At 38.5% G+C, this 11,374-nt stretch overlaps 1 pseudogene across 1 annotated transcript; it reads left to right on the top strand.

The window, feature by feature from the left end:
* The first annotated feature begins 10,205 nt into the window (after positions 1 to 10,205).
* On the top strand, positions 10,206 to 10,941 carry LOC101177248 (annotated as a pseudogene). Its single transcript, XR_001116633.2, has one exon. The product of XR_001116633.2 is annotated as a 14-3-3 protein theta pseudogene (transcript).
* Positions 10,942 to 11,374: the final 433 nt, after the last annotated feature.

The raw sequence follows: 11,374 nt of genomic DNA, 5'->3' as shown, positions 1-11,374 counted from the left end.
ATCTTTCCAGGCCAAACCAATGTCTACCTTCCATTTATTGATTTATGTATTTGCCTGTAACTTCTGTCCCCCTAAAATGTATAAAACCAAGCTGTAACCCAGCCACCTTGGGCACATGTTCTTGGAATCTTCTGAAGCTCTCATGAGCGATGGGCTTCATAGTGGTTCAGAATAAACCTGTTCAAATTTAGAAACCAAAATAAAATAAAATGGCATATGGGGTTAAATAATGTGGCGTAAAACAATGGAAAATAAAATTTAAAATTCTAAAAAAAGAAAAAAAGAAGGTATCGGGGCAGGACCCCAGACTATGTGGAACTCAAATGGTTTCATGTAGAAACATCTACAGTGGAGCATGGCCAGGGATGCTCATTCCCCAAAGCTTGCCATGCTCCTCTAGATGTTAGACTTAGGGTGGCTCCCAGACCTGCACAGAGCCAGACAGTCTTCTCTGTGGGTCAATCCAATCTGAACACTCCATTGTCTACTGGCCTCTTCTAGGGCCCCAGCCTGGTCATGCCTGCTTGTGCACATCCTAGGATGCACAATGAGCGTCCTTCCAGGGAACCTCATCATACCTCTCTCACCAGCAGTCTGCACCTGACTGTTGGAGAGCTCCAGGAAACCAACCCCTGACAATGCACACCAGTTCTTCCATGGCCTCCCCACACCACAGCACTCATACCAATTGGCCATTACACACTCATCCACAGCCCCATTTGACCACTTTGCCAGTGTGTGCACACCAAACAATCTCACCATACCTCCCCTGATGGCATGCATCAGCAGCTAGAAAGAATGGGCAGGTCACCTACAAAGGGAACCCCATCAGGCAAACAGTGCACCTTTGTTAGAAACCCTTCAAGCCAGAAGATATTGAGGTCCTGTATTCTGCATGCTTAAAGAAAAAGAATTCTCAACCAAGAATTTCATAACCAGCCAAACTAAGTTTTATAAGTGACGGAGAAATAACATCCTTTTCAGACAATCAAATACTAAGGGAATTGATTACCACCAGACTAGACTTATAAGGGATCTTGAAGGGAATGCTAAATAAGAAAAGCAAAGATCATTATTGGCCCCTACAAAAACATACTTAAGTACACAGTCCAGTGATACTATAAAGCAATCACACAATCAAGTCTGCATAACAACCAGCTAACAACATGATGACAGGATCAAATCTGCACATATAAACACTAACCTTGAATGTAAAAGAGCTAATTTCCCCAATTAAAAGTCACAGAGTGGCAAGCTGGTTAAAGAAGCAAGAACCAACTGTATGCTATCTTCAAGAGATGTGTTTCACATGCATGACACCCATGAGCTCAAAGTAAAGGGATGGATAAAAATCTACCAAGCAAATGAAAAACAAAAAGGCAAGGTTGCAATCCTAATTTCAGACAAAACAGACTTTAAACCAACAAACAGCAAAAAGACAAAGAAGGGCATTACATAATGGTAAAGGGTTCAATTTAACAAGACCTAAATATCCTAAATATATATGTATCCAATGCAGAAGCACCCAGATTTATAAAACAAATTCTTAGAGAACTATGAAGAGACTTAGATAACCACACAATAATAGTAGGAGACTTTAACACCCCACTGACAGTATTAGACTTATCATTGAGGCAGGAAACTAACAATGATATTGGGGACTGAACTCAATGCTTGACCAAATGGACCTAACAGACATCTACAGAACTCTCCACTGCAAGACAACAAAATATCCATTCTTCTCATCTACAAATGGCACATACTCTAAAATGAACCACATGATCAGTCATAAAACAATTCTCAGCAAGTTAGAAAAAAACTGAAATTACACCAATCACACTCTCAGACCATAGTATAAAAACAGAAATCAGTACTAAAAACATTGCTCAAAACTATACAGTTACATGGAAAACAACCTGCTCCTGAATGACTTTTCAGTAAACAATGAAATTAAGGCAGAAATCAAGAAATTATTCGAAACTAATGAGAATAAAGACACAACATACCAGAATATCTGGGACACAGCTAAAGCAGTGTTAAAAGGAAAGTTTATAGCACTAAACACTCACATCAAAAAGTTTGAAATATCTCAAAATAGCAACCTATTATTACACCTAGAGGAATTAGAAAAACAAGAGTAAATTGATCCCAAAGCTAGCAGAAGATAAGAAATAACCAAAATCAGAGCCAAACTGAATGCAATTGAGATGCAAAAACACCATACGAAAGATTAATATCCATGAGTTGGTTTTTTAAAAGAATAAATAAGATGGATAGACTGCTAGCTAGACTGATAAAGAAAAAAAGAGAGATCCAAATAAGCACAATCAGAAATGACAAAGGTGACATTACCACTGACCCCTTAGAAATAAAAAAAAATCCTTAGAGACTATTATTAACACCTCTATGGACACAAACTAGAAAACCTAGAAGAAATGAATGAATTTTTGGAAATATACAACCTCAACATCATACCAACTGGACAAAAGCTGAAAGCATTCCCCTTAAAAACTGGCCCAAGACAAGGATGCTCTCTCTCACCACTCCAATTCAACACTGTACTAGAAGTCACAACCAGAGCAATCAGGCATAAAAAAAAGAAGAAGAAGAAAGAAGGAAGGAAGGAAGGGAGGAAGGAAGGAAGGAAGAAAGGAAGGAAGGAAGGAAGGAAGGAAAGAAAGAAAGAGAAAGAAAGAAAGAAAGAAAGAAAGAAAGAAAGAGAGAAAGAAAGAAAGAGAGAGGAAGAGAGAAGGAAAGAAAGAAAGAAAGAAAGAAAAAGAAAGAAAGAAAGGAAAGAGAAAGAAAGAAGAAAGAAAGAAAGAGAAAAATGGAAGGAAGGAAGGAAGAAGAAAGAAAGAAAGAAGAAAGAAAGAAAGAAAGAGAAAGAAAGAAAGAAAGAAAGAAAGAAAGAAAGAAAGAAAAGAAAGAGCATCCAAATAGGAAGAAAGGAAGCCAAACAGTCTGTTTGCAGATGATATAATTCTATATCTAGAAAACTCCATAGTCTGTGCCCCAAAGCTCTTAGATCTGATTTAAAAAAAAAAAAAAAACTTCAGCAAAGTTTCAGGACACAAAATCAGTGTACAAAAATCAATAGCATTTCTATACACCAACAACATCCAAACTGAGAGAAGGCAACTTCATTCCCAATAGACACAAAAAAATAAAATACCTAGGAACACAGCTAACCAGAGAGGTGAAAGATCTCCACAACAATCATTACAAAACACTGCTGAAAGAAATCAAAGATGTAACAAATAAATGGAAAACATTCCATGCTGATAGCTAGGAAGAATAAATATTGTTAAAATGGCCATACGGCCCAAAGCAATTTACAGATTCAATTCTATTCCTATCAAACTACCAATTACATTCTTCACGTAACTAGAAAAAACTATTTAAAACGTTGTAAGGTACAGGCTGGGTGCAGTGGCTCACGCCTGTAATCCCAGCACTTTGGGAGGCCGAGGCAGGTAGATCATGAGGTCAGCAGTTGGAGACCAACCTGACCAACATGGTGAAACCCGATCTCTACTAAAAATACAAAAAAAAAAAAAATTAGCTGGGTGTGGTGGCAGGCACCTGTAATCCCAGCGACTTGGGAGGCTGAGACAGGAGAATCACTTGAAACTGGAAGGTGGAGGTTGCAGTGAGCCGAGATTGTGCCACTGCACTCTAGCCTGGGCAAGAAAAGCAAAACTCCGTCTCAAAAAAAAAAAAAAAAAAAAAAACTTGTAAGGTACCAACAAAGAGCCTGAATAGCCAAAGCAATACTATACAAAAAGAGCAAAGCTGGAGAAATTACATTATCCAACTTCGAACTTTACTACAGAGCTACAGTAACAAAAACAGACACACAGACCTATGGAACAGAATACAGAGTCTTTGTTTGATGAAGTTGACAATAACAAAGAATGAGGAAGGGAGCCCCTGTTCAATAAATGGTGCTGGGATAGATGGTTAACCAAATGCAGAAGATTGAAACTGGACGCCTTCCTTACACATACACAAAAATCAACTGAAGATGCATTAAAGATATAAATGCAAAACCTAAAACTATATAATGCTACAAGAAAACCTAGAAAATAAGTTTCTGGACATTGGCCCTGGCAAAGAGTTCATAATGAAGACCCCGAAGACAAAATTGCAACAAAAACAAAAATTGAGAATGGGACCTAATTAAACTAAAGAGCTTCTGCACTGCAAAAGAAACTATCAACAGACTAAATAGACAGTCTACAGAATGGGAGAATATATTTGCAAATTATGCATCTGACAAAGGTCTAATAAGCAGAATCTATACGGAACTTTAACAAATTATCAAGCAAAATACAAACAACCTCATTAAAAAGTGAGCAAAGGACATAAACAGACACTTTTCAAAAGAAGACATACACATGGCCAACAAGCATATGAAAAAATACTCAACATCATTAATCACTAGAGAAATGCAAGTCAAAACCACAATGAGATATTATCTTATGCTGGTCAGAATGGCTGTTATTAAAAAGACAAAAAGTAACAGATGCTGGCAAAGTTGCAGAGAAAAAGGAACGCTTATACACTGTTGGTGGGAATGTAAATTAATTCAGCCAGTATGCAAATTGTTTGGCAATTTCTCAAAAAACTTAAAACAGAGGTACTATTCAACCCAGTAATCCCATTATTTAGTATATACCAAAAGAAACATAAATTGCTTTACCATAAAGACACATGAACATGTATGTTTATTGCAGCACTACTCACAATAGCAAAGATATGGAATCAACCTAAATGCCCATCAATTGTAGACTGGGGAAAGGAAATGTAGCATATATACACCATGGAATACTATGTAGCCATAAAAAAGAATGAGATCGTGTTCTTTCCAATGACGTGGATGGACGTGGAAGCCATTAGCCTAACTGAACTAATGCAGGAATAGAAAATCAAATACCACATGTTCTTACTTATAAATGGGAGATAAACATAGAGTACACATGGATACAGAAAAGGGAATAGACAGTGGGGCCTACTTCAGGGTAGAGAGTAGGAGGAGGGTAAGGATTGAAAAACTACCTTTTGGGTACTATGCTTATTACCTGGGTGACTACATAATCTGCATGTCAAACCCCTGTGACATACAAATTACCTGTATAATAAACTTGCATGTGTACCCCTGAACCTAAAATAAAAGTTTTAAAAAAAGAGAAAATATAGGGGAAAAGTTTGTTGACATTCTTCTGGGTGCTGATTTTTTAGTATGACCCCAAAAGCATAGGCAACAAAAGAAAAATAGACAAATTGGACTTGTGCATCAAAGAATAATTTCAACAGAATAAAAAGACAACCAATAAAGTGGGAGAAAAATTTACAAATCATACACTTGATAAGAAATTAGTATCCAGAGTATATAGAAAACTCCTAAAATTCAACAATGAAGATGAAACCAACTCAAAAATAATCAAAAGACTTGAATAGACATTTCTCCAAAGAAGATATATGAATGGTTAAAAAGTACATGAAAAGATGCTCAATATCACTAATTATTATGGAAACACAAATAACCAGGAGATACGATCTCAGAACCATTAAGATAGCTACTACCAAAAATAATAATGAAAAAATACAAATGCTGACAAAGTTGTGAAGAAATTAGAACACTTGTGCACTGTTGGCAGGAGAATGGGGGGTTATTGTTTCATACATATTATCTCAGTTTATTTGTGCTGCTATAACAAAATACCACAGACCAAGTAATTTATATACAACAGAATGTATTTCTCACAGTTCTGAAGACTGGAAAGTATAAGATCAAGTAGCTAGCAGGTTCAACGTCTGGTGAGGACTGCTCTCCACTTCCAAGATAGCACCTTGTTGCTGCATTCTCCAGAATGGACAAACACTGTGTCCTCACAAGGAAGAAGGGAGAGGACAAAAAAAGTCTGAACTTACTCCCTCATGCCTTTTTTAAGGGTGATAAACCTATCCATGGGGGTGGAGTCCTCATTACCTAATCACCTCCTAAATGCCCCACATCTTAATACTGCTGCATTGAGTGTCAACTTTCAACACAAATTTTGGAGGGTACACAAATATTCAAACCACAGAAGGTTGAGTTCTCATTTTGCAAGATGAAAAGGGTTCTGCAGATGGATGGTGGTGATAGTTACACAACAAATGTGGATATACTTAATGACACTGAATTGTACACTTAAAGATGGTTAATATGGCAATCTTTATGTTAAGTGTATTTCACCATGATTTTTTAAAATTAAAAAAAAAGCCTTAATGTCTTTGGATGATTTCTCCCTTTCCATGGCTTCAAACTTCATTTCCCATTTCAGAATTTTCCATTTCAGAATACCTCTCTTCTAACTTGCTAATCTGTGATTCCAAATTGCCTGCTGAACTCCAAACTCTCTGTCCCAAGACTCTTTAAACTTAAGCTCTTCAACTTATGAATTATTTTCTTTACCAGCTTACTTCTGTATTCCAGAACATGACCATTGGCTATACCAACCATCAAATTACTCTACTTGAGACCTTTAAATCTACTTTAATTCTTCTCTCTCCTTCAGCCCTCAGATCCTATCAGTTTCCAAATCTTGCACATTTACCTTGTACAACCTACCCCCCTCCTTCATCCCCAATCATATTGCCTTAGTTGAAGCTTTTTTTTAATCTTTATTGGCTTATTGTAGCAGCTTCTTCACTGGTCCATTTATCACCATTTCTCCTATTCCACAAGCAATATATTACTGAAAAGCTAATTATATTACTCACTTCTTTAAAATTTCTGTTGACTTCCCATGGTCTAGAGGACTGAGTTTGAGCTCCTTCATGAAGAGTTTCCTACAACCAACTGTTTTTATAGCCTCCCTCTTGCCACTGGTCTACAGGTCACTGAGCTTCTCTCTGTTTCCCTCAAATGTTCTGTACACTGAGGACTTCAAGTTCTTCTCTCTGCATAGGAACCTTCTCCCTTCTCCACCTAGAAAGCATCAATTCCCTGTTTAAGCCCAAATAAAATTTTTCTTTACCCTTGAAGCCTTCCCTGATATTCCTGTGAAAATTTAGACACTTTCTACTCTACAATTCTGTTTCTGTCACTATTCCAGCATATCAAGGCTGCCTGGTAATTGTATGCTTGTGCATCTCTCCCATGATACTGTGATCATCTGGAGAGCAGCACTATGTTTTAATGAACTTTGTATTAGCAGACGTCATTATAGCACCTAACACACAATAGGTGCTGAGAAGATATTGATTGAAAGCATAAGGAGAAGGAGAAAAGTCCTTTGTAGATATGAGAAGTTATGTCAGCATAAAAGACATAGATGACTTTTTAAATACTATCTGCAGTTTGTGTTTAGCACCAGCAAAACATCATCCAGGCTGCAGTGCAGTGACACAATCACAGCTCACTGCACCCTCAACCTCCCAGGCTCAAGTGATTCCCCCACCTCAGCCTTACAAGTAGCTGAGTCTACAAACACGAGCCACCACACCCGGCTAATTTTTTTTTCACTCCGTCTCATTCTGTTGCCCAGGCTGAAGTGCAGTAGTGTGATCTCAGCTCACTGCAACCTCCGCCTCTTGGGTTCCAGTGATTCTCCTGCCTCAGTCTCCTGAGTAGCAGGGATTACAGGCACATACCACCATGGCTGGCTAATTTTTGTATTTTGTATTTTTAGTAGAGACGAGGTTTCATCGTGTTGGCCAGGCTGTTCTCAAACTCCTGACCTCAAGAAATCCACCTGCCTCAGCCTCCCAAAGTTCTGGGATTACACATGTGAGTCAGCACTCCCAGCCTTAATTTTTTGTTTAGAGACAAGGTGTCCCTATATTGCCGAGGCTGGTCTCAAACTCCTGGGCTCAGGAAATCCTCCCACCTTGGCTTCCCAAAGTGCTGTGATTATAGTTGTATACATTTTCTTTAGTTATTTAACGAATTCTCTCAAGCTCCTGGGCTCAGGAAATCTTCCCACCTTGGTCTCGCAAAGTGCTGTGATAAAAATGTACAGTCCCATACATTTTCTTTAGTTAGCTAACAAATTCTTTTATTTTAGGTTTGAAGGTACATGTGAAGGTTTGCTATATAGGTATATTTGTGTCATCGGGGTTTGCCGTGCAAATTATTTAGGTATTAGTACCCAATAGTTATTTTATTCTGCATCTCTTCCTCCTCCCACCCTCCTCCCTCAAGTAGACCCCAGTATCTGTTGTTCCCTTCTTTGGGTTCATGAGGTCTCATCATTTAGCTCCCACTTAGAAATGAGAACATTCAGTATATGATTTTCTGTTCCTGCATTAGTTTGCTAAGGATAATAACCTCTAGCTCTAACCATGTCCCTGCAAACGACATGATCTTATTCTTTTTCATAGCTGCATAGTATTTCATGGTGTATATATACCACATTTTCTTTGTCCAGTCTACCATTGATGGGCATTTAGGTTAATTCTACAACTTTGCTAGTGTGAATCATGCTGCAGTGAACATTCACATGCATGTATCTTTATGACAGAATGCTTTATATTCCTCTGGGCATATATCCGGTAATGGAATTGCTGAGTGGAATGGTAGTTCTTCTTTCAGCTCTTTGAGGAATCACTATACAACTTTTCACAATGGTGGAACTAATTTACACTCCCACCAACAGTGTATAAGTGTTCCCTTTTCCCTGCAAACTCACCAGCATCTGTTATTTTTTGGCTTTTTAATAGTAGCCATTCTGACTGGTATGAGATGGTATCTCATTGTGGTTTCAATTTGCATTTATCTAATGATCAGTGATATTAAACTTTTCATCATATGCTTGTTGGCCACATGACGTTTTCTTTAAAAAGTGTCTGTTCATGTCCTTTGCCCACTTTTTCATAGGATTGTTTGTTTTTCTCTTATAAACTTGTTCTCTATAGATGCTGGATATTAGACCATTTTCAGATGCATAGTTTACAAATATTTTCTCTCGTTCTGTCAGTTACCTGTTGAATATGTTTATAATTTCTTTCACTGTATAGAAAGAAGCTCTTTAATTTAATTAGATCCCATTTGTCAACTTTTGCTTTTGTTGCGATTGTTTTTGGTGTCTTTGTCATGAAATATTTGCCTGTTCCTATGTCTAGGATATTATTACCTAGGTTATCTTCCAGTGTTTTTATAGTTTTGGGTTATCCACTTAAGTCTTTAATCCAACTTGAGTTAATTTTTGTATATGGGGTAAGAAAGGGGTCCAGTTTCAACTTTTGTATATGGCTAGCCAGTTATCCCAGTGCCATTTATTCAATAGGGAATATTTTCCCCCTTGCCTGTCAAAGATCCAATGATCATAGGTGTGCGGCCTTATTTCTTGGCTCTCTATTCTGTTCCACTGGTCTATGTGTCTGTTTTTGTACCAGTACCATGCTGTTTTGGTTACTGTAGCCCTGTAGTATAGTTTGAAGTCAGTTAAATTGATGCCTCCAGCTTTGTTCTTTTTGCTTAGGATTGCCTTGCCTATTCAGCCTCTTTCTTGATTCCATATGAATTATTTTGCTGGACTTGTAGTAAACGGTGGGTTCCATATGAATTTTAAATAGTTTTTTCTAGTTCTGTAAAGAATGTAATTGGTAACTTGACAGAAATAGCATTGAATCTGTGACTTGCTTTGGGCAGTATAATCATTTTAATGGTATTGATTCTTCCTATCCATGAGCATGGAATGCTTTCCATTTGTTTGTGTTTTCTCTGATTTCTTTGAGCCGTGTTTTGTAAAAATCCTCAACAAAATACTTGCAAACTGATTCCAGCAGCACATCAAATGCTAATCCACCATAATCAAGTAGGTGTCATCCTGGGATACAAGGTTGGTTAACATACACAAATCAATAAATGTCATTCACCCCATAAATCAAACTAAAGACAAAAGCCACATGATTATCTCAGTAGACGCCGAAAAGCCTTTCACTAAAATTCAACATCTCTTCATGTTAAAAATTCTCAATAAACTAGGTATTGAAGGAACATATCTCAAAATATTATGAACCATCTATGTTAGACCCACATCCAACATCATACTAAATGGGCAAAACCTGGAAGCATTCATTCCCCTTGAAAACCAGCACAAGGTTTTGTTCTCGCCTCACCGCCCCTCCCCTCCACAGCTCTGGAGGCTCCTCCCGCTCTGGGTGGGTGGTTGCCCTGGCTCTCCTCGCTCTCCGCCCGGCCCCGGCCCGCGCCTGCCATGGAGAAGACTGACGTGATCCAGAAGGCCAAGCTGGCCGAGCAGGCCGAGCGCTACGACGACATGGCCACCTGCATGAAGGCAGTGACCGAGCAGGGCGCCGAGCTGTCCCACGAGGAGTGCAACCTGCTCTCTGTGGCCTACAAGAACGTGGTGGGGGCCCGCAGGTCCGCCTGGAAGGTCATCCCTAGCATCAGCAGAAGACTGACACCTCCAACAAGAAGTTGCAGCTGATTAAGGACTATCAGGAGAAAGTGGAGTCCAGCTGAGATCCATCTGCAAAAGGGTCCTGGAATTGTTGGATAAATATTTAATAGCCAATGCAACTAATCCAGAGAGTAAGGTGTTCTATCTGAAAATGAAGGGTGATTACTTCCAGTACCTTGCTGAAGTTGCATGTGGTGATGATCAAAAACAAATGATAGATAATTCCCAAGGAGCTTACCAAGAGGCATTTGATATAAGCAAGAAAGAGATGCAACCCGCACACCCAATCCGCCTGGGGCTTGCTCTTAACTTTTCTGTATTTTACTATGAGATTCTTAATAACCCAGAGCTTGCCTGCATGCTGGCTAAAACAGCTTTTGATGAGGCCATTGCTCAACTTGATACACTGAATGAAGACTCATACAAAGACAGCACCCTCATCATGCAGTTGCTTAGAGACAACCTAACACTTTGGACATTAGACAGTGCAGGAGAAGAATGTGATGCGGCAGAAGGGGCTGAAAACTAAATCCATATAGGGTGTCGTACTTCTTTCCTTCAAGAAACCTTTTTACACATCTCCATTCCTTATTCCACTTGGATTTCCTATAGCAAAGAAATCCATTCATGTGTATGGAATTAACTGTTTATAGTCTTTTCACACTGCAGCTTTGGGAAAACGTCATTCCTCGATTTGTGTTTTTCTTGGCCTTCCTGGTGTGCAGTACCGCTGTAGAAAAGTATTAATAGCTTCATTTCATATAAACATAAGTAACTCCCAAACACTTATGTAGAGGACTAAAAATGTATCTGGTATTTAAGTAATCTGAACCAGTTCTGCAAGTGACTGTGTTTTGTATTACTGTGAAAATAAGAAAATGTAATTAATTACAATTTAAAGAGTGTTCCACATAACTTCTTAATTTCTACATTCCCTCCCTTACTCTTCTGGGGTTTCCTTT

Source organism: Nomascus leucogenys, chromosome 12, assembly GCF_006542625.1.
Source record: "Nomascus leucogenys isolate Asia chromosome 12, Asia_NLE_v1, whole genome shotgun sequence".
In the NCBI taxonomy this organism is placed as follows: domain Eukaryota; kingdom Metazoa; phylum Chordata; class Mammalia; order Primates; family Hylobatidae; genus Nomascus; species Nomascus leucogenys.
Note: the sequence above shows the minus strand (reverse complement) of the source record. Positions and strands in the feature narration are given on the sequence as shown.